We start from the raw sequence: 21711 nt of genomic DNA on the forward strand, positions 1-21711 counted from the left end.
AGGAGTGCATCTGTCTTTCTCAAACTTGATTGCTGCGTTCTTAGGGTAAATTCCTAGGAGTGGAATTCCTGGGTCAAATGGTAGGTCTGTTTTGAGCATTTTGATGCACCTCCATACTGCTTTCCACAATGGTTGAACTAATTTACATTCCCACCAGCAGTGTAGGAGGGTTCCCCTTTCTCCACAGCCTCGCCAACATTTGTTGTTGTTAGTCTTTTGGATGGCAGCTATCCTTACTGGTGTGAGGTGATACCTCATTGTAGTTTTAATTTGCATTTCTCTGATAATTAGCGATGTGGAGCATCTTTTCATGTGTCTCTTGGCCATCTGTATTTCTTTTTTGGAGAACTGTCTGTTCAGTTCCTCTGCCCATTTTTTAATTGGGTTATTTGTTTTTTGTTTGTTGAGGCGTGTGAGCTCTTTATATATTCTGGACGTCAAGCCTTTATCGGATCTGTCATTTTCAAATATATTCTCCCATACTGTAGGATACCTTTTTGTTCTATTGATGGTGTCCTTCACTGTACAGAAGCTTTTCAGCTTAATGTAGTCCCACTTGCTCATTTTTGCTGTTGTTTTCCTTGCCCTGGGAGATATGTTCAAGAAGAGGTCACTCATGTTTATGTCTAAGAGGTTTTTGCCTATGTTTTTTTCCAAGAGTTTAATGGTTTCATGACTTACATTCAGGTCTTTGATCCATTTTGAGTTTACCTTTGTATATGGGGTTAGACAATGGTCCAGTTTCATTCTTCTACATGTAGCTGTCCAGTTTTGCCAGCACCATCTGTTGAAGAGACTGTCATTTTGCCATTGTATGTCCATGGCTCCTTTATCAATTATTAATTGACCATATACATTTGGGTTAATTTCTGGAGTCTCTAATCTGTTCCACTGGTGTGTGGCTCTGTTCTTGTGCCAGTACCAAATTGTCTTGATTACTATGGCTTTGTAGTAGAGCTTGAAGTTGGGGAGTGAGATCCCCCCTACTTTATTCTTCTTTTTCAGGATTGCTTTGGCTTTTCGGGGTCTTTGGTGTTTCCATATGAATTTTTGAATTATTTGTTCCAATTCATTGAAGAATGTTGCTGGTAATTTGAGAGGGATTGCATCAAATCTGTATATTACTTTGGGCAGGATGGCCATTTTGACGATATTAATTCTTCCTAGCCATGAGCATGGGATGAGTTTCCATTTATTAGTGTCCCCTTTAATTTCTCTTAAGAGTGACTTATAGTTTTCAGAGTATAAGTCTTTCACTTCTTTGGTTAGGTTTACTCCTATGTATTTTATTCTTTTTGATGCAATGATGAATGGAATTGTTTTCCTGATTTCTCTTTCTATTGATTCATTGTTAGTGTATAGGAAAGCTACAGATTTCTGTGTGTTAATTTTGTATCCCGCAACTTTGCTGTATTCCGATATCAGTTCTAGTAGTTTTGGAGTGGAGTCTTTAGGGTTTTTTATGTACAGTATCATATCATCTGCAAATAGTGACAGTTTAACTTCTTCTTTGCCAATCTGGATTCCTTGTATTTCTTTGTTTTGTCTGATTGCCTTGGCTAGGACCTCCAGTACTATGTTAAATAACAGTGGGGAGAGTGGGCATCCCTGTCTGGTTCCTGATCTCAGAGGAAATACTTTCAGCTTCTCGCTGTTCAGTATAATGCTGGCTGTGGGTTTATCATATATGGCCTTTTTTATGTTGAGGTACTTGCCCTCTATTCCCATGTTGCTGAGAGTTTTTATCATGAATGGATGTTGAATTTTGTTAAATGCTTTTTCATCTTCTACGAGATGATTATGTGGTTTTTGTGTTTCTTTTTGTTAATGTGGTGGATGATGTTGATGGATTTTTGAATGTTGTACCATCCTTGCATCCCTGGGATGAATCCCACTTGGTCATGGTGTATGATCCTTTTGATATACTGTTGAATTCTGTATGCTAATATTTTATTGAGTATTTTTGCATCTACATTCATCAGGGATATTGGTCTGTAATTTTCTTTTTTGGTGGGGTCTTTGCCTGGTTTTGGTATTAGGGTGATGTTGGCTTCATAGAATGAGTTTGCGAGTATTCCCTCTTCTTCTATTTTGTTGAACACTTTAAGGAGAATGGGTGTTATGTCTTGTCTGTGTGTCTGATAAAATTCCGAGGTAAATCCGTCTGGCCCCGGGGTTTTGTTCTTGGGTAGTTTTTTGATTACCGTTTCAATTTCTTTGCTCGTAACTGGTTTGTTTAACTTTTGTGTTTCTTCCTTGGTCAGTCTTGGGAGGTTGTATTTTTCTAGGAAGTTGTCCATTTCTTCTAGGTTTTCCAGCTTGTTGGCATATAGGTTTTCATAGTAGTTTTTAATAATTCTTTGCATTTCTGTGGAGTCTATCGTGATTTTTCCGTTCTCATTTCTGATTATGTTGATTTGTGTTGATTCTCTTTTTCTCTTAATAAGTTGGGCTAGAGGCTTATCTATTTTGTTTATTTTCTCAAAGAACCAGCTCTTGGTTTCGTTGATTTTTGCTATTGTTTTATTCTTCTCAATTTTGTTTATTTCTTCTCTGATCTTTATTATGTCCCTCCTTCTGCAGACTTTAGGCCTCAGTTGTTCTTCTTTTTCCAGTTTTGATAATTGTGATGTTAGACTATTCATTTGGGATTGTTCTTCCTTCTTCAAGTGTGCCTGGAGTGCTATATACTTTCCTCTTAAGACTGCTTTCACTGCGTCCCACAGAAGTTGGGGCTTAGGGTTGTTGTTATCATTTGTTTCTATATATTTCTTGATCTCTATTTTGATTTGTTCATTGATCCATTGATTATTTAGTAGCATGTTGTCAAGCCTCCATGTGTTTGTGAGCCTTTTTGTTTTCTTTGTAGTATTTATTTCTACTTTTATACCTTTGTGGTCTGAAAAATTGGTTGGTAGAATTTCAATATTTTGGAGTTTACTGAGGCTTTTTTTGTGAACTAGTATGTGGTCTATTCTGGAGAATGTTCCATGTGCACTTGAGAAGAATGTATATCCTGTTGCTTTTGGATGTAGAGTTCTATAGATGTCTATTAGGTCCATCTGTTCTAGTGTTTTGTTCAGTGCCTGTGTGTCCTTACTTATTTTCTGCCCTGTGGATCTATCCTTTGGGGTGAGTGGTGTGTTGAAGTCTCCTAAAATGAATGCATTGCAGTCTATTTCCCTCTTTAGTTCTGTTATTATTTGCTTCACATATGCTGGTGCTCCTGTATTGGGTGCATATATATTTAGATTTAGAATGTTTTTTTTAAAAAATTTTATTTTGGTATCATTAATCTACAATTATATGAAGGACATTATGTTTACTAGGCTCTCCCCTTCACCAAGTCCCCCCCACAGTCACTGTCCATCCACATAGTAAGATGCTATAAAATCACTACTTGTCTTCTCTGTGTTGCAGAGCTCTCCCCATGCGCTCCCCCACACTGTGCTTATCATAATGCCCCCCCCTTTTTTTCCCGCCCTTATCCCTCCCTTCCCACCCATCTTCCCCAGTTCCTTTCCCTTTGGTAACTATTAGTTCATTCTTGGGTTCTGTGCTTCTGCTGCTGTTTTGTTCCTTCAGTTTTCTTTTGTTATTATACTCCACATATGAGTGAAATCATTTGGTACTTGTCTTTCTCCACGTGGCTTATTTCACTGAGCAAAATATCCTCTAGCTCCATCCATGTTGTTGTGAATGGTAGGATTTGTGTTTTTCTTATGGCTGAGTAATATTCCATTGTGTATATGTACCACATCTTCTTTATCCATTCATCTACTGATGGACATTTATGTTACTTCCGTACCTTGACTATTGTAAATAGTGCAGCGATAAACATAGGGGTGCATCTGTCCTTTTCAAACTGGGCTGCTGCATTCTTAGGGTAAATTCCTAGAAGTGGAATTCCTGGGTCAAATGGTATTTCTATTTTGAGCATTTTGAGGAATCTCCATGAAGCTTTCCACAATGGTTGAACTAATTTATATTCCCACCAGCAGTGTAGCAGGGTTCCCCTTTCTCCACAACCTCGCCAACATTTGTTGTTGTTTGTCTTTTGGATGGTAGCCATTCTTACTGGTGTGAGATATCTCATTGTATTTTTAATGTGCATTTCTCTGATGACAAGCAATGTGGAGCATCTTTTCATGTGTCTGTTGGCCATCTGCATTTCTTCTTTAGAGAACTGTCTATTCAGCTCCTCTGCCCATTTTTTAATTGGGTTATTTGCTTTTTGTTTGTTGAGGTGTGTGAACTCTTTATATATTTTGGATGTCAATGCTTTATAGGATCTGTCATTTATGAATATATTCTCCCATACTGTAGGATACCTTTTTGTTCTATTGATGGTGTCCTTTGCTGTACAGAAAATTTTCAGCTTGATATAGTCCCATTTGTTCATTTTTGTGTTTGTTTCCCTTGCCCAGGGAGATATGTTCAAGAAGCGGTCACTCATGTTTATGTCTAAGAGATTTTTGCCTGTTTTTTTCTAAGAGTTTTATGGTTTAATGACTTACATTCAAGTCTTTGATCCATTTTGAATTTACTTTTGTGTATGGGGTTAGACAGTGATACAGTTTCATTGTCTTACATGTAGCTGTCCAGTTTTGCCAGGACCATCTATTGAAGAGACTGTCATTTCCCCATTGTATGTCCATGGCCCCTTTATTATATATTAATTGGCCATGTATGTTTGGGTTAATGTTTGGAGTCTCTATTCTGTTCCACTGGTCTGTGACTCTGTTCTTGTGCCAGTACCGAATTGTCTTGATTACTGTGGCTTTGTAGTAGAGATTAACGTTGGGGAGCGAGATTCCCCCCACCCTCACTGTATTCTTCCTTCTCAGGATTGCTTTGGCTTTTCGGGGTCTTTGGTTTTTCCATATGAATTTTTGAACTATTTGTTCCAGTTCATTGAAGAATGCTGTTGGTAGTTTGATAGGGATTGCATCGAACCTGTATATTGCTTTGGGCAGGATGGCCATTTTGATTAATTAGGAAGATATTAATTCTTCCTAGCCAGGAGCATGGGATGAGTTTCCATTTGTTAGTGAACTCTTTAATTTCTCTAAGAGTGTCTTATAGTTTTCTGGGTATAGGTCTTTCACTTCCTTGGTTAGGTTTATTCCTAGGTATTTTATTCTTTTTGATGCTATTGTGAATGGAATTGTCTACCTGATTTCTCTTTCTATTAGTTTATTGTTAGTGTATAGGAAAGCCACAGATTTCTGTGTGTTAATTTTGTATCCTGCAAATTTGCTGAATTCCGATATTAACTCTAGCAGTTTTTGAGTGGAGTCTTTAGGGTTTTTTACGTACAATATCATGTCATCTGCAAATAGTGACAGTTTAACTTCTTCTTTACCAATCTGGATTTCTTGTATTTCTTTTTTTCGCCTAATTGCCGTGGCTAGGACCTCCACTACTATGTTGAATAACAGTGGGGATTGTGGGTCTTGTTCATGATCGCAGAGGAAAAGCTTTCAGCTTCTCGTTGTTCAGTATGATCTTGGCTGTGGGTTTATCATATACGGCCTTTATTATGTTGAGGTACTTGTCCTGTATTCCCATTTTCTTGAGAGTTTTTATCATGAATGGATGTTGAATTTTATTGAATGCTTTTTCAGCATCTATGGAGATGATCATGTGGTTTTTGTCTTTCTTTTTGTTGATGTGGTGGATGATGTTGATGGATTTTTGAATGTTGTACCATCTTTCCATCCCTGGGATGAATCCCACTTGGTCATGGTGTATGATCCTTTTGATGTATTTTTGAATTCGGTTTGCTAATATTTTGTTGAGTATTTTTGCATCTACGTTCTTCAGACATATTGGTCTGTAGTTTTCTTTTATGGTGGGGTCTTTGCCTGGTTTTGGTATTAGGGTGATGTTGGCTTCATAGAATGAGTTTGGGAGTATTCTCTCCTCTTCTATTTTTTGGAAAAATTTCAGGAGAATGGGTATTATGTCTTCTCTGTATGTCTGATAAAATTCTGAGGTAAATCCATCTGGCCCGGGGGTTTGTTCTTTGGTAGTTTTTTGATTACTGCTTCAATTTCATTGCTGGTAATTGGTCTGTTTAGATTTTCTGTTTCTTTCTGGGTCAGTCTTGGAAGGTTGTATTTTTCTAGGAAGTTGTCCATTTCTCCTAGGTTTCCCATCTTGTAAGCATTTAGGTTTTCATAGTGCTCTCTAATAATTCTTTGTATTTCTGTGGGGTCCGTCGTGATTTTTCCTTTCTCATTTGTGATTCTGTTGATTTGTGTTGACGCTCTTTTCCTCTTAATAAGTCTGGCTAGAGGCTTATGTATTTTGTTTATTTTCTCAATGAACCAGCTCTTGGTTTTGTTGATTTTTGCTATTGTTTTATTCTTCTCAATTTTATTTATTTCTTCTCTGATCTTTGTTATGTCCCTCCTTCTGCTGACCTTAGCCCTCATTTGTTCTTCTTTTTCCAATTTTGATAATTGTGACATTAGACTGTTAATTTGGGTTTGTTCTTCTTTCTTTAAATAAGCCTGGATTACTATATGCTTTCCTCTTAAGACTGCTTTTGCTGTATCCCACAGTATTTGGGGCTTTGTGTTATTGTTGTCATTTGTTTCCATCTATTCCTGTATCTCCATTTTGATTTGGTCATTTATCCATTGATTATTTAGGAGCGTCTTGTTAAGCCTCCATGTGTTTGTGATCCTTTTTGCTTTCTTTGTACAGTTTATTTCTAGTTTTATGCCTTTGTGGTCTGAAAAGTTGGTTGGTAGGATTTCAATCTTTTGGAATTTACTGGGGTTCTTTTTGTGGCCTAGTATGTGGTCTATTCTGGAGAATGTTCCATGTGCACTTGAGAAGAATGTGTATCCTGTTGCTTTTGGATGTACAGTTCTGTAGATGTCTATTAGGTCCATCTGTTCTAGTGTGTTGTTCAGTGCCTCTGTGTCCTTACTTATTTTCTGTCTGGTGTATCTGTCCTTTGGAATGAGTGGTGTGTTGAAGTCTTCCAAAATGAATGCATTGCATCCTATTTCCTTCTTTAATTCTGTTAGTATTTGTTTCACTTATGTTGGTGATCCTGTATTGGGTGCATATATATTTATAATGGTTATATCCTCTTGTTGGACTGAGCCCTTTATCATTATTTAATGTTCTTCTTTATCTTCTGTTACTTTCTTTATCTTGAAGTCTATTTTGTCTGATACTAGAATTGCAACACCTGCTTTTTTCTGTCTGTTGTTTACATGAAATATCTTTTTTCCATCCCTTGACTTTTAATCTGTGCATGTCTTTGGGTTTGAGGTGAGTCTCTTCTAAGCAGCATATGGATGGGTCTTGCTTTTTTATCCATTCTATTATTCTGTGTCTTTTGATTGGTGCATTCAGTCCATTTACATTTAGGGTGATTATTGAAAGGTATGTACTTATTGCCATTGCAGGCTTTAAGTTTGTGGTTACAAAGGTTAGCTTCTTTACTATCTTACTGTCTAACTTAACTCACTTATTGAGCTATTATAAACACGGTCTGATGATTCTTTATTTCTCTCCCTTCTTATTCCTTCTCCTTCCTTCTTCATATGTTGGGTGTTTTGTTCTGTGCTCTTTTTAGGTGTGCTCCCATCTAGAGCAGTCCCAGTAAGATCCCCTGTAGAGGTGGTTTGTGTGAGGCAAATTCCCTCAACTTTTGCTTGTCTGGGAATTGTTTAATCCCTCCTTCATATTTAAATGATAATCGTGCTGGATACAGTATTCTTGGTTCGAGGCTCTTCTGTTTCATTGCATTAAGTATATCATGCCATTCTCTTCTGGCCTGTAGGGTTTCTGTTGAGAAGTCTGATGATATCCTGATGGGTTTTCCTTTGTAGGTGACCTTTATTTTCTCTCTGGCTGCCTTTAATACTTTGTCCTTGTCTTTGGTCTTGGCCATTTTAATTATTATGTGTCTTGGTGTTGCCCTCCTTGGATCCTGTGTCATGGGAGTTCTGTGTACCTCTGTGGTCTGAGAGGCTATTTCCTCCCCTAGTTTGGGGAAGTTTTCAGCAATTATTTCTTCAAAGACACTTTCTATCCCTTTTTCTCTCTCTTCTTCTTCTGGTACCCCTACAATGCGGATATTGTTCCTTTTGGATTGGTCACACAGTTCTCTTAAAATTCTTTCATTCCTGGAGATCCTTTTCTCTCTCTCTGCATCAGCTCTCTGCCTTCCTGTTCTCTGTTTTCTAGTCCATTAATGGTCTCTTGCATCTCGTCCATTCTCTTTTGAAGTCCTTCCAGATCTTGTTTTATTTCTGTATTCTCCCTCCTTAGTTCTTGCATATTTCTCTGAAAGTCCATCAGCATGGTTATGACTGTTGTTTTGAATTCTTTTTCAGGAAGACTGGTTAAATCTATCTCTCCAGGTTCCTTCTCAGGGGAAGATGTAGAAGATGTTGAGGCTGTCTGGGTTAGTCTTGTCTGGATCAAATTTTTTTGCCTTTTCATGTTGATAGGTGCAGTGGAGTGCTATTGACTTGTCTGTCAGCTGGGAGAGTCAAGCCTCTTTCCACTTGGCTCCTGGCCTTACTTTACTGGGACAACTGTGACCCCTAGTGGCTTGTTTTGGGCAATTGCATGTAGACTGGGTCTTTGTATCTTGCCCTGTCGGTATGGAGGAAACTCCCTAGCTGCGAGCGTGGCCAGCCTCAGGCTGCTTCTCTGCTATGGCGGGGCCCAGGAGGGGTAATGGACAGGGGCTGTTTGGCTGTTTACCTCCGTGAGGGGTCTTAGAGCTGTTGCCCTGGGGATTAGTGCGCCCAGAGTTCCCTGGAATTTCCAGCTGCTGGACTGTGAACTGGGATGCTTCCGTCCAGCTGTGCAGTCCCTGTCCCTTTAAGACTTTCAAAAAGTACTAGCGTTTCTTTGTCACAGGGGCACCAGATTCGGGATCTGCTCTAAGGTCTTACTGTCCTGTTTCCCTAGTTTCCAGCTCCCCACGCATGCACTGTGTCTGCGCTGGTGTGGATAGCTGGCGCTGGGTGTTTAGCAGTCCTGGGCTCCCTCTCCCTCCCTGCTCTGACTCCTTTCCTCCTGCTGGGAGCTGGGGTGAGGGGCCTCAGGTCCCGCCGGGCTGTGGCTTGTATCTTACCCCATTCACCAGGTGCTGGGTTCTCGCTGGTGTGGATGTAGTCTGGCTGTTGTCCTGTGTCTTCTGGTCTCTCTTTTAGGGATAGTTGTATTTGTTGTGTTTTCAAAAATATATGTTTTTGGGAGGAGATTCCCACTGTCCTACTCATGCCACCATCTTGGCTCCACCCTCCTGCTGCTATTTTGTTCCTTCAATTTTTGCTTTGTTCTTATACTCCACAGATGTGTGAAATCACTTGATACTTGTCTTTCTCCACCTGGTTTATTTCACTGAGCATAATACCCTCCAGCTGCATCCATGCTGTTGCAAATGGTAGGATTTGTTTTCTTCTTATGGCTGAATAATATTCCATTGTGCATATGTACCACATCTTCTTTATCCATTCATCTACTGATGGACACTTAGGTTGCTTCTATTTCTTGGCTATTGTAAATAGTGCTGAAATAAGCATATGGGTGCATCTGTCTTTTTCAAACTGTAGATTGCTTTGGGCAGGATGGCCATTTTGACAATGTTAATTCTTTCTACCCAAGCATTCTTAGGGTAAATTCCTAGGAGTGGAATTCCTGGGCAAATGGTATTTCTATTTTGAGTTTTTTGAGGAACCTCCATACTGCTTTCTACAATGGTTGAACTAATTTACATTCCTACCAGCAGTATAGGAGAGTTCCCCTTTCTCCCCATCCTCACCAATATTTGTTGCTCTTTGTCTTTTGGATGGTGGCCATCCTAACTGGTGTGAGGTTATATCTCATTGTGGTTTTAATTTGCATTTCTCTGATGATTAGTGATGTGGAGCATCTTTTCATGTGCCTGTTAGCCATGTGAATTTCTTCTTTGGAGAAGTGTCTGTTTGGATCCTCTCCCATTTTTGAATGGGATTATTTGCTTTTTGTTTGTTGAGGTGTGTGAGCTCTTTATATATTTTGGATGTCAACCCTTTATTGGATCTGTCATCTATGAATATATTCTCCCATAATGTATGTCTTTTTCTTCTACTGATGGTGTCCTTTTTTATACAGAAGCTTTTCAGCTTGATATAGTCCCACCTGTTCATTTTTGCTTTTGTTTCTCTTGCCCATACAGATATGTTTATGAAGTTGCTCATGTTTATGTCCAAGGATTTTTACCTATGTTTTTTTCTCAGATTTTTATGGTTTCTTGACTATATTCAGGTCTTTGATCCATGTTGAGTTTACTTTTGTGTATGGGGTTAGACAATGATCCAGTTTCATTCTCTTACATGTAGCTGTCCAATTTTCCAACACCAGTTGTTGAAGAGGCTGTCATTTCCCCATTGTATGTCCATGGCTCCTTTTTCGTATATTAATTGACCATATATGCTTGAGTTAATGTCTGGAGTCTATTCTGTTCCACTGGACTATGGGTCTGTTCTTGTGCCAGTACCAAATTGTCTTGATTACTGTGGCTTTATAGTAGAGCTTGAAGTTGGGAAGTGAGATCCCCCCTGCTTTACTCTTTCTTCTCAGGATTGCTTTGGCTATTCAGGGTCTCTTATGGTTCCACATGAATTTTAGAACTATTTGTTCCAGTTCATTGAAGAATGCTCTTGGTATTTTGTTAAGGATTGCATTGACTCTGTAGATTGCTTTGGGCAGGATGGCCATTTTGACAATATTAATTCTTTCTACCCAAGAGCATGGGATGAATTTCAATTTGTTAGTGTCCTCTTTAATTTCTCTTAAGAGGGTCTTGTAGTTTTCATGGTATAGGTCTTTCACTTCCTTAGTTAGGTTTATTCCCAGGCATTTTATTCTTTTTGATGCAATTGTGAATGCAATTGTTTTCCTGATTTCTCTTTCTGCTAGTTCATCATTAGTTTATAGGAATGAAACAGATTTCTGTGTATTAATTTTATATCCTGCACCTTTGCTGAATTCAGATATTAGTTCTAGTAGTTTTGGAGTGGATTCTTTAGTGGTTTTTATGTACAATATCATGTCATCTGCAAACAGTGATAGTTTGGCTTCTTCCTTACCAATCTGGATGCCTTTTATTTCTTTGTGTTGTCTGATTGCTGTGGCTAGGACCTCCAGTACTATGTTGAATAAAAGCAGGGAGTGTGGGCATCCCTGTCTTGTTCCCAGTCTTAGGGGAAAAGCTATCAGCTTCTCACTGCTAAGTATGATGTTGGCTGTGAGTTTGTCATATATGGCCTTTATTATGTTGAGGTACTTGCCCTCTATACACATTTTGTTGAGAGTTTTTATCATTAATGAATGTTGAATTTTGCCAAATGCTTTCTTAGCATGTATGGAAATGATCATGTGGTTTTTGTCCTTTTTGTTGATGTGGTGGATGATGATGGATTTTTGAATGTTGTATCATCCTTTCATCCCTGAGATGAATCCCAGTTGATAATGGTATATGATACTGTTGACGTATATTTGAATTCAGTTTGCTAATATTTTGTTTGTTGAGAGCCGGGGCTATGTCCCTTCCCCCATGTCTGAATGCAGCATGGGAAAGCACAAACTTGAGAACAGCCGATGCAGTCCATGGAAGTTATCTGCCCACAAAAACATGTCTTGTCCTTGAGGAGGAGCCAAGACTCCTCACTCTGAAAATAGGGAGATCATGAGGATGTGTGAAAACACCGCCCCTGCTTCTGGCCTGCTTTCTCCCACTTGCGGATGTGGCAGGAATGGAGAACAAAGAACACTCTGTTTATGCACTCCATGAGCAACTAATGGAACCCTGCTGAGCCTACCTTTGCCCAGTTACTGCTGACGTCAATACTGTGCTTGATTGTTTATTGGATAATGCCATTTCCTGGAATAGTGAGCTTTTTGCTGTATAAATACCCTAGACCTTCAATAACGTTTTGCTGGTGACACGAAGGAGCATCAGCCCTCCCCACCTCTCTTGTATCCTTTATTCCGGTCTCCTCACGTCCTTCGGTAGCTCTGTTTGACTGTTGCAGCTGGACCCCGACAAGTGGTGCCTGAACAGGGACCTGAAGGAGAGGGAGAAGGTGACGGCCACCACGTCAAGAAGAGAAAGCCCTGGCCAGGGTAACGTGAGAAGACGCGCAAGAGAATAGGCACGCAAGCAATGTGGACATGGTAAGTGAATTTTTCTGGGAGTCCAATATGGGACAGGCAGGGAGCAAACAGTTATATGTTTGCGTGCTAAAGAGGTTGTTAGCCGCCAGAGGAATTAAAGTAGGGAAACCCCAATTAGAAAGATTTTTAGATTTTATTGAGAAAGTGTGCCCTTAGTTCCTGGAAGAAGGGACAGTAGATATAGAATTGTGGAATGAGGTAGGAAAGGGACTTCAATCTTATTATTCTACCCATGGTCCAAAAAAGGTTCCGGTGGACACATTTATCCTGTGGACCTTAATTAGAGACTCTTACATGACTTAAGGCAAATTAATGCGGTTCTTAAACCTATGGGACCTTTACAACAAGGCTTCACTTTTCCAGCTATGATTCCAAAAGACTGGAATATGGCTATCATTGACCTTAAAGATTGCTTTTTTATCTTGCTCTCCATTCAAAGTAGTCCTCTTAGGCCTGCTTTACTTTCTCCTGTGTAATGTAAATAGAGCCTGTAATTAAGCTGAACCCTCAGATCAACATGTAAATAGCTCCATTCTATTAACTGCTTTCCTTAGAGGCAGTCATCCTGGAGCTAAGCATTTCCTCCTCAACAGCCCCAGGGAAGCCAAACAAGCTTGTGACTCAGATCAGGGCTCTAGTAGCGAAAAGTCACACAGTCCCTGCATTTATAAGACAGGCATGGGCCTCTTGAGGAATGACTAAAGCTCAGGCAGAAAAAACTAGGAAAACTGAGAGCAGTTCGATCCCTAAACTCTAAAAAGAAGTATCTTATCTTCTGCACACAAACCTGGCCCCAGTACAAACTCTCTGATTAGAGAGGCTTGGCCCCTAAAAGAAGTATGCAATATAATGTTATGCAGCTAAATATATTTTTGCCACAAGGGAAGAAAATAGTCAAAAGTTCCACAAACTACTACAATATGGAGCTAGTTTTCTAAATTCTTTTAGTGAACATCTATTCTACTTTTTAAGTTCATCATTATCTTTGAGAATTGAGAAGTCTTAAACTAAACTCCCTGAGATAGAAGAAATTTATCTTCTGCAATACAGCCTGGCTTTAAATGACTGGAGCTAGAATTGTGCTTGCATTTCATTTCCAACCCCCTGGACACACACAGTCCCTATCAGTTCAGAGCCTTCATGGGACCTGTTAGTCTGGGGCCATCTAAACCTTAACCCAGTTATGTAAACTGCTTGCCCTTAGAGGGTATTCTTGAAAACTGAAGTACTTTTAATCAAATAAACTAAGAAGGAAGAAGACCACTGAATATTATAAACTCAAATCTTTATGTCAGTTTGTCTGTGTATATGTTTTTATATGAAAAGTGCTGCTAACTGTAGTCATTATGTCTCGGTCTGTATGTTTGTGTGTCTAAGCGTGTAACAAAAAAATATTTTCTACCTCCAGAAGGTATTAATAAAATTGATTTAAAAACAAGTGCTTGTGAAAATTGGGCATTCTAAAACTTCCAGAATATCTAATAAAAAATATTATGCATTAATGCTAATTTAAGCTTAACTGATATGGACATGTCCTTATAGTTATTAGCTGCCAAAGTTTACTTTAAGTCTTTTAAGTTGATGTTACCTGTTAAATATTTAAAGAAAATGCTTAAAGAAAAGCTTGACTTTGTCTAATGTTTGGTAAAAGTTTTATAAATAATTTAGCATGGTTGCTAAAAATAAGTAAATAAGTGTAGCAAATAAACTTTTTAATAATAATACTGTATTAATGTATAACAATGTATATTTCTGCAAACAGCCTGAGAATTTTTGTGGTAACCAAAATTCTTAAAGTTTGCTAAGTTATATAGACATATTTTTTATTTAATAAGAAATTGTGCTGTAAGGCACATTTCCAAAAATGATAAAATATTTCATAGATGTATCAATCTGAAGAATGCTGGTGTAACAGTTTACAGTGGCCTGTTTTTCAGTGTTCACTGAAGGTTAAGGTACCAAATAGTTTTAGTTCTAATGAAAACTACTTAATATAATAAGGAAAATATTTTAGTATGCTAAAGATATATGTTTTAATAAGAGAAAGTATAAAGAATGGAAATTCATTTTGTTGAGAGTAAAAGAAAGTTAATTGTTCTAAAGTACAGCTATTTATTTAATGAGAGACAGAGACAGAGACAGAGAGCAGTGTGGTGCAGCAGCCTGGTGCCTTTTGTTGTGGCAGATCCACTCAGCCTGTTGCTTTGGGAGAGGGTCAAGATCTTTAGAGATAAGGTGGGATAAACCCAGTCAAGCCCCAGGCAAGCCCAGGCATAATTCTCACTGGCTTATGTGCTTTTGGGACCATGGGGCAAATGAAGAATAAATTACTATATTCTTACAGATATAATCATGCTATGTGAAATTAAAGCAAGTGAGTCTTAATAACGAGTATACAGCAAAATTGGAGTTTTGTTTTCAGTTGGAAAGACAAAGTATTCTTTAACTGTTAGTCTGCTCTTAATATTGAAAGATTGCAAAGGGTTCTCTAATTGTTTTATTGAAACAGTTTCTTATACTTAAAGTCTTAATGAATTGTCTGAGTATTTAAGAAAATAAGATCTTAATATTAAAAAGACTAAGCTAAGTGTTAACTATGTAACCTTCTCCATTTGCTTTTAAACTTTATTATCATTCTAGTTAAATAATACGTGTTATTTAATAACTATAATTCTATTTAGATAAGTGCCTTAAAAACTTCTGAGAGCTTCCCAAAAAACCAAAATTTAAAAAAGTATTTTTACCTCTCAATTAACTCTGATATTTTCCAGAGGGCGCCTGGAACATATCAGTAGAATTTCTTCTCCTCATCAAAGAAAATATTTGACTAATTTGGCTTATTTACCTGGTATATACTTACCTAAAAAGTACTGTCAAAAGGAATAATGCTCGATTTTATTACTGAGTGTTTTATGTTACAGAAATATCCAAACTTACATATATCAACTATCTTACAGTAAGTTCTCATCAAATCTTTAACCATTGTCATTTGTAAATCTTTTCTTGTTTATAATCACTGTTTAATTATTACTAAACTAGTAAAGAACTAGATTTCAGCAAAATGAGTACTAGTTACTTAAAATTAAGTAAACTAAAGACAAATGATTTTGTAGCTTGTTTCAAGTGTTGCTGATAAAATGTTTTAAGCTTTATCTCTTAAACTGACTAACAACGCTCCAGTTTACCTCTCCTCTGTGTTACATACATTTTTCAGCTATATAACATCACTCATAACACAGGCATTTCATACAATTCTACAAGTCAAGCTCTCACTGAATATTGTCATCTTATTCTTAAACATTATTTATTAATACAAAGAGGGGGGATTACTCCCCAATATGATAAAATTAGTTGCAAGTTGACGATTGGTGCATGCTTTATATATCCTTAATTTTGATCTTCTGGAGGGTGATAGATGGTCAGCGGTAGAGGTACATTTTTCTGATAATATTTCCTTTTCTGAAACAACAACAGTTCCTGGGTGGTAGTCTCCAATGGGTTCTTTACTACGGCATAAAGATCATATCAAGGTGTGGGGCAAGGGGTTTGCTTGTGTTTTTACAGAAGATCAATGCTTGATCTGGCCGCCCAGAAAATGAATTCAGATACGATATGAAGGAGAACTTCCAACATCAACATCCTCTGGAAGAGTCATTCCAGAAGGTGACCATCAAAAACCTCAACAAAAGTCTGCATGTCAAACACGGAAAACTGAAGCCCACTAAATAATATTACAACAACTCATGAGCCAAAAGTTGCACAAGTCATCTTTTTGTGTACCAAGAAATTTCTCTATCAGTGAACTGTTGAAGAAGAATTTAATAGGCATAAGACTTTCTCCTACGGTGTTTACTAATATCTCAGGCATAAACATCACTCTTCCCCCTAAAGTACTTGCTCCTGATGCCCAATTAAATCTACCTGTTAGTATTACTATAATTACTGATTGTGTATGTATTAATTGTACTCATGTAGCCTCTTACTGCAATTGTGCAATCATTGTAAAATGGTCTTCTAGATATAGACTTCCAAATAGTTGGGTATTTTTGTGTGCCCTTTCTCCACACTATCAAGGTGTTGGTAGTGTAAGATGCATTCTTCCTGTTCTAATAGACCATCCTGAATATAAGCACAAGAGACTTCTCCGAGTTCTGCCATCTGACTGTGATGAAAACTTGAAACTTGGAGGTCCTTCCTCTGTTGCAGTTGCAGCTGCATTCCTCCTGCCAGTTCCTAGACTTGTCATTGGAATGCTAAAGGAGATATCTAAGCTAGCCTGCGCTTATAGGAAAACAAACTTGACTGCTTCTGTATTATCTGAACTCAACCAAGAACTGAGAGAATTGCGAGCTGCAGTGCTTCAGAATCAAGCTGCTGTGAACTGTCTGATGTTAAAAGAGCATGTAAGATGTGATCAGTTTCCAAGAATGTGCTGTTTCAATTTCTCAAACTACCCAAAATCAATTAGATGATATCCCTCATATTGTCAATAAGTTTTTACAAATGCCTAAGCTATCTAACTAGTTTTCTTAATTTCATTAGATATAACTAGTAATTGTAAATCTGCCTTTGTTATGTATCTGTATTCCTATTCTGTTAATGTGTGTATGCAATTTAACTAGTAGTTTGTTAAAACCTATATATATATATTCAAGTTATGTCTGTCTTTTGACATGTTCTATCTCAGCCATGTAATGCATATTTCCTGCAAAACTGAGATACCATATAATCCACAAGGCCAAAGCATCGTAGAATACGCCCATGGTACCCTTAAAGCTCAATTGGAAAAAACAAAAAAGGGGGAGTTATATCCCCAGTCACCACAGAACTATTTAAATCATATCTTATTTGCAGCTAAAACTGCATCTGATATATTAAATCAGATAAAAGACGTGTTCAGGGACCCCCTGAATAGTCTCTGGCACGCTGTCACACCTCTCTTAACCCTAAGCATTTTATGTCTTCTATTGCTGTTACTAGGGCCTTGTGTCCTTCGCAGCATGTGGAAACTCATCCAACAAGCCTTAAGAGGCCTGCATCGTTTGAAATTGCAGATGTCCCCCCCCCCCCCTGCTGACTTGTAAATCATAAGATCTAAAGTCAAGTATGGTAGCCAATTGTAAATCATAAGATCTAAAGTCAAGTATGGTAGCCAATGATGGGTAAGATATGGTTGAATTGTAAATACCAACCTAAGACAGGGAGTAGTTGACAGAGGACTATAGCCCCATAACGGGTAAGGATTTACTTCAACCATACAACCTAAGACAGGCACATACCTTGACCCAATCTGAGTTAGGCTAGTTATTTTATTAAAGATAAAAGGGGGAGATGTTGAGAGCCGGGGCTATGTCCCTTCCCCCATGTCTGAATGCAGCATGGGAAAGCACAAACTTGAGAACAGCTGATGCAGTCCATGGAAGTTATCTGCCCACAAAAACATGTTTTGTCCTTGAGGACGAGCCAAGACTCCTCACTCTGAAAATAGGGAGACCGTGAGGATGTGTGAAAACACCGCCCCTGCTTCTGGCCTGCTTTCTCCCACTTGCGGATGTGGCAGGAATGGAGAACAAAGAACACTCTGTTTATGCACTCCATGAGCAACTAATGGAACCCTGCTGAGCCTACCTTTGCCCAGTTACTGCTGACGTCAATACTGTGCTTGATTGTTTATTGGATAATGCCATTTCCTGGAATAATGAGCTGGAGCGTCAGCCCCTCCCCACCTCTCTTGTATCCTTTATTCCGGTCTCCTCACGTCCTTCAGTAGCTCTGTTCGACTGTTGCGCCTGGACCGCGACATTTGTTGAGTATTTTTGCGTGACCAGTATATTCTACACTGCTTAAGTAGGACTGACAAAGGGTTTTGAGATCTTGGAATGAAAGGTACTCTGTGTTTTTTGAGGCTATGTCTAAAATACCATGGAGTTCCCACCTTGTGCTGTTGTGATGCTTAATCATCACGTGGGGGAGGAAGCTCAAGCAGCCTGTGGAGGGGCCCACTCATAAAGGAAAGGATACCTGAATGGGAAGGCAGGCTCTCTCCCTAGCACATGTTGAGCTCACAGTGAATAGCTGGCACCAATTTGCCAGCTGTGAAAGTGAGCCATCTGGCTTCTAGTCAAGGTTCTCCTGCTGATACTTTGTCTCCATTGAGTCCTGTCCAGTTTGAAGATTCATGAGCAAATAATGGTTGTTTGGTTTTAATCCATTAAATTTGGGGTGTTTCTTTTGTGAAGTTCACTATGTTACTGGACACAGCGGGTCTGTTGCTTGGGGTGTTTTCTGAATAATCAGCCTCAAGAGAAAGTCAACTCAAAGCAAAGCTTAGTTTACTTGTGACAAGTGAAGGAGACAAGGATAGTCTCTCATAAAACTGTCTAATCTTGAGAAATCAGGGGCAGGTTTTAATTCAGCAAAGGCATGCATACACATTAGGGGAAAAGGATGGTTCTCTGTTCTGGGTGATCTCTTGATGGCACGTGCACAGCTCCTCACCATGCTTTTTCATGTCACATTTACAAAGATGGTGAGTATCTCCAGGTTATCTCAGGATACACTAGCACTGTCACTGTAGTCAGTTTCAGTTTCAGGAACCATTATGGTCTTCCCAAGAAGATCTCAACACCTAAGTTTAGCACAGTTTCAAAATTACCTCATAAACATGCATCAGCTGGTTAGAAATGTACCAGATGTAAACCACCCAAGAAAAACACTCAAGACAAAATTATTCATTCCCAACTGACCCTGTTCACATTAACAGACTCTTGTCCACCACTTGAGCTCTTTTAGGTAACAACTAAAACAGATGGGAACGTCAAAGTTTCTCATTGACAAGTTTTCCTACGATACTCTAGGAGGGAACATAGCTGCTGACACCCAGACCTGGTGCTAAGAAAACTAACTTGTGCTGCATGATTTTATGTTGCATAGCTGGAAGAATCTCCTGGGGATCAACACACTGAAAGCTTAAAGTTATCTGACACCACTAAAAAACATCTTTATTTTGGAATTGGGAAGAAGAGTTGGGAACCATATGCTCTCTCCCCAGAAGACTTTTCAAAGTCCAGTGTACAGTGAACATAGCAATCTGGTCATTATATGAAGCCGGGGAAGGGGTGCTAACCATGGGCTGGAGTGAGTTGGGACCACCTAATACTTGGTATACATGCAGAAGCAGGAAACACAAAATATATTCAGAGAAAGTAACATTTTGGCTGTACTCTCCTTTCTCTTCTTCCCCTGCAAGACACACACACACACACACACACACACACACACACACACACACACACAAAATATATATATATATATATATATTAAAGGGCCAATCTCCACCTGTCCCAGGGCAGTCTCCAGGTAGGGCTACCAGGTTTAGCAAATATAAATACAAGAACATGTACTCTGAGGCCTGAATCTCAAGCTCAGTTTCTTCCACACACCAAGACCAAGACAAGAGCATTCATCTGCTTCATTACCACTCTGGTGCCTCCTTTCTCCTGGGCCTGCTCTCCTCCTGCCTGGCTCTGGGTGCATGAAGGACATGCATGGCACACCACTTTTGAGGCCTGCCCACCTGGGCCTCCACCCAGGATGCCTCTGGCATCTCTTCAGTCCCTTAAGGTGCCCAAGGGACCAGTGTCCTCTGGAAATTGGTGTTTGTCCTTCCTGGTGTGGATTTGCCCTGGTGGCCATTAATTTGGGTCTTCAGCAGGCAGAGGGGAGTGCTTGGGCTTGAGGGAGTTATGGTGAATGTTCTTTTCTTTGCTGTGTCTGAGAAGCTCCTGAGCCACTGGCCACCCAACCTACCCCCAAACCACTGCCTCAGACCCCACAGACTGACTCTTCTCAGACCTCACTGTTGTGGGGAAGGAGTTGTTCCCAGGGGATGACAGAATGGGCTCTTGGCTGCCAGGCAGTGATTTCAGGCCATGGGAGACAGGGTGCCAAGCTGTGAGGTGCCCTTGTTAAGGATGAAAAAAAGCTTGGTATCTCTTCCTTCATATTGTGTCTGTCTTCTTTGCTGCCTTAATCTTTGGGTCATTTTCTGCTCAACCCTACTAGCAAACATGCTAATCATTAGAGGAATTTTGCTTACAGCTTGAGATTTCTGCAAATAACCCCTTCCTGGAAGCTTGTCTCCCAAGGAGATAAGGAAGTATGTACAAAAATAACAGTTGTTTTGTCAAGGACTATAAGGAACATCCTGAACACACCCACATCAATGGGAGTTAACTAATCAAGAACAAAGTTTCATAACCCTTTTCTGAGTCTTGCTAGCACCTAGATGCCTGGGATCAACCCTCACCTCTGGACATCAGCCCCTTTCTGCTTCTCCCTTTCCTAGCATAAAAGGAACTTAAAATTCATCCTGAGTTAAGATCTTCAGGACATTAGTCCACTATCTTCTTGGGTTGCTAGATTTCCAAATAAAGTGGCCTTCCTTGCCCCACCACCTTATCTCTTGACTTATATTGGCCTGTTGTGTGATGAGTGGTAGGAACTTGGACTTAGTTATATCCTGACTAAGAGGTCTGAGTTCGAATTGCACTTCAGCTGCTCATTAGCAGACCTTGAATAGGCACAGAGCTTGATCACTTATTCATCTGTAAAATGGGGGATGAAAGTTACTTCTCCAGCACAGGTTTCTGTTTCTAAGCCTATGGCATAGTATGTGTTCTGTATACAACAGTTGACCTAATTACCAGAGATGCCTAGGACCCACGCCCCCAGAAAAAAGTGAGGATCCTAGGAGGGAAGGTGAGGATTACATTCTGGAAGAATAGATCCACTTTGGTATGAGAAAACTCTCTGAAGTCTCTCAGAACAGAAGCTAGAGCATCTAAGGAAAAATACATTGTGGTATGGCTAGAGCAAAATAAATTCCTGATTCCTACTAGAGACATGTGGACTTGGTTGGAGACACCTCAGGCATAGGTCTTTGAGAATTGTTAGGACTTTGCCCTATGGGTTTGAGTACTGATGAGCACAAGCCAGACTGAGGCTGAGGACATCCCCCTACATGAGGGATTAAAACACACAAAAATAGGGGCACCTCAGGAGAAGCCTTGTTGAAAGAGAGCAGGGGAGAGAAAGGTTTTTTCCTCAGGCAGGTTGGCATATCCACTTGTATGTTACTGTTGAAGAGAAGACTATGCAGGTATATATGGATGCAGTCTGTTACATCTAGTAAATGCTGCCTGCAAGTGTCCTATCCTTAGTGGGTATTTATTTTTTATCTTCACACATATAAACACAATATACTAATAATTGAGGGCTTCCTCTGTATTAGGTCTTGATACAACAATTCTTGTGTTTGAATCCCCATTCCAAAATTTGCCAACGTTGAGTCAAGTCACTTAACTTCTCCGAACTGCAGGCTTTTAATTTATAAAAAATAGCCATATTAACATTCATCTCAATGGTTTCTAGTGGGGAAGCAAATGAGATTACATGCACTTGAGTTACATCATATGAACATTAAAGTTAACATGAATTCATGAGTACTGA

At 39.2% G+C, this 21711-nt stretch overlaps 1 protein-coding gene and 1 long non-coding RNA gene across 2 annotated transcripts in view; one reads left to right on the plus strand and one right to left on the minus strand.

The window, feature by feature from the left end:
* The window catches only part of MRPS17 (mitochondrial ribosomal protein S17), a 170034-nt gene that overhangs the window by 46799 nt on the left and 101524 nt on the right, over positions 1-21711 (minus strand). The window lies entirely within an intron of this gene.
* On the plus strand, positions 7609-16859 carry LOC118969165 (uncharacterized). The gene is made up of 2 exons (XR_005057083.2): positions 7609-12201; positions 15744-16859. It is a non-coding gene; the product is annotated as an uncharacterized lncRNA (long non-coding RNA).

This window comes from Manis javanica, chromosome 10 (assembly GCF_040802235.1).
Source record: "Manis javanica isolate MJ-LG chromosome 10, MJ_LKY, whole genome shotgun sequence".
Taxonomy (NCBI): Eukaryota; Metazoa; Chordata; class Mammalia; order Pholidota; family Manidae; genus Manis; species Manis javanica.